The 2,500-nt window shown below is 48.7% G+C and overlaps 1 protein-coding gene across 2 annotated transcripts in view; it reads left to right on the plus strand.

Annotated features, from left to right (window-relative positions):
* The window catches only part of LOC115125510 (sodium/calcium exchanger 3-like), a 189,970-nt gene that overhangs the window by 169,498 nt on the left and 17,972 nt on the right, over nt 1-2,500 (plus strand). The gene's annotated exons all lie outside the window — the stretch shown is intronic.

Here is a 2,500-nt window from a genome sequence, read left to right on the forward strand (position 1 = left end):
TAGCAGGTCCCAGGTAGCAGGTCCCAGGTAGCAGGTCCCAGGTAGCAGGTCCCACGTTAGTTCTAATAGCTATGTTGACTATGAGGTTACTTTAGCTAATATGGTGACAACAATGTAGGCTGTGTGCAGCGGTTATGATATGGTTTGGCTTGGAAAGTTGTATTTTTTTTGCCTGGTCACATCCAGCTGATGGGTTGTGCATTGAAGTCCACAAACGAATGGACTTCAGGTCCCAGGTAGCAAGCACCAGGTAGCACGTCCCAGGTAGCACGTCCCAGGTAGCACGTCCCAGGTAGCAGGTCCCAGGTAGCAGGTCCCAGGTAGCAGGTCCCAGGTAGCAGGTCCCAGGTAGCAGGTCCCAGGTAGAACGTCCCAGACAACCACATATCACAGTCATAGTAAGACATTTTTTCCTCAATAAAGTATCTCTCTTCCTCCCCTCTCCTCTCTTCTCTCCTCTTAAGATGAGGGAGGAGGATTTATTTCTTCATGAGTGTGGCCTTATTTCTATTACAGCATATTGGATGACTGTCATTCATATTCCATTCATTCAGCTCAATGTAACAGCGATAGGTTTAGGCTACTACCTGATTCTAGAATGTTCCCTGTACCCCTTATGAGGTTGCTACAACCTGATTCTAGAATGTTCCCTGTACCCCTTATGAGGTTGCTACAACATTCTAGAATCAGGTAGTAAGTAGCCTATGAATGAGAGTTTTACAACGTAGGTGCACACAGGTCGAGTTAACATTTTGAGGTGACAGACAGTGACATGGACAGACAGACCGCCTTGCACACTCTGGCCTGCATCTAGTTGATCGAGGGTGTAATCATTAGTCCAACAGTTGCAAACGAGAGATTCTATTGGACAAATTCAGGTATGTTCATCCCCGTTTCGTTCCGTTTGCTTCCGTTTTTAGAAACGTTTTTCGGAATCAGCAGAATGAATACACCTCTGATCACGGGTAAACCCAGTTCACTTTCATAGAAGCCACGTTGTATTCCTTCTGGCATCTATTCTCTCTCCTCCTCTCACCTTTTCCATTAGTTTGTGGACTTCAATGCACAACCCATCAGCTGGATGTGACCAGGCAAAAAAAATACAACTTTCCAAGCCAAACCATATCATAACCGCTGCACACAGCCTACATTGTTGTCACCATATTAGCTAAAGTAACCTCATAGTCCACATAGCTAATAGAACTAACGTGTTAGTAAACCTGCTATAATCATGAAGTAACGTTACAGTGTACAGTCAGTAAGCAGTTTAGCAGTTACTGTGTGTGTGTGTGTGTGTGTGTGTGTGTGTGTGTGTGTGTGTGTGTGTGTGTGTGTGTGTGTGTGTGTGTGTGTGTGTGTGTGTGTGTGTGTGTGTGTGTGTGTGAGAGAGCGAGAGCAGAGGACAGGATGATAGAGGAACAGAGAGGACAGGATGAGAGAGGAGCAGACAGGACAGGAGGAGAGAGGACAGGATGAGAGAGGAGCAGACAGGACAGGATGAGAGAGGAGCAGACAGGACAGGAGGAGAGAGGACAGGATGAGAGAGGAGCAGACAGGACAGGATGAGAGAGGAGCAGACAGGACAGGATGAGAGAGGAGCAGACAGGACAGGAGGAGAGAGGAGCAGACAGGACAGGAGGAGAGAGGAGCAGACAGGACAGGAGGAGAGAGGAGCAGACAGGACAGGAGGAGAGAGGAGCAGACAGGACAGGATAGAGGGATGAGATGGAATGAAAGGGAAGTGACAGAGGATCACTCTAACAGAGACAGAACGGAGAGCAGTGGTTCACTTTGTCCAGCACTTAGGCTCTGTGATAGAATCGTCCTTAGTGTTTGCCCCATTCACGTGGAACTGTAGTGTACGATTACATTATTTTTGCTTGTTTGAACAATGTGTTTAAAGAGCTTCTGCACGCAATAAAGGAAATATTGACCTTTAGAAAGAGTGGTTTGATGTGGTTGCATTTTATCCAGTGCCTGCACAGTTCAACAAGATGAGCTCAGCTTATTAGGCTCAGTCTCACTCTCTTTCCTCTCCTCTCCTCTCCTCTCCTCTCCTCTCCTCTCCTCTCTCCTCTCCTCTCCTCTCCTCTCCTCTCCTCTACTGTTCTGTCCTGTTCTCTCTCCTCTCCTCCCCTCTCCTGTTCTCTCTCCTCTCCTCCCCTCCTCTCCTCTCCTGTCCTGTTCTCTCTCTCCTCTCCTCCCCTCCTCTCCTCTCCTGTCCTGTTCTCTCTCTCCTCTCCTCCCCTCCTCTCCTCTCCTGTCCTGTTCTCTCTCCTCTCCTCCTCTCTTCTCCTCTCCTCTCCTGTCCTGTTCTCTCTCCTCTCTCCTCCTCTCTTCTCCTCTTCTCTCCTTCCCCTCTCTCCTCCTCTCTTCTCCTCTCCTCTCCTGTCCTGTTCTCTCTCCTCTCTCCTCCTCTCTTCTCCTCTTCTCTCCTTCCCCTCTCTCCTCCTCTCTTCTCCTCTCCTCTCCTGTCCTGTTCTCTCTCCTCTCTCCTCCT

Source organism: Oncorhynchus nerka, linkage group LG12 (genome assembly GCF_034236695.1).
Source record: "Oncorhynchus nerka isolate Pitt River linkage group LG12, Oner_Uvic_2.0, whole genome shotgun sequence".
In the NCBI taxonomy this organism is placed as follows: Eukaryota; Metazoa; Chordata; class Actinopteri; order Salmoniformes; family Salmonidae; genus Oncorhynchus; species Oncorhynchus nerka.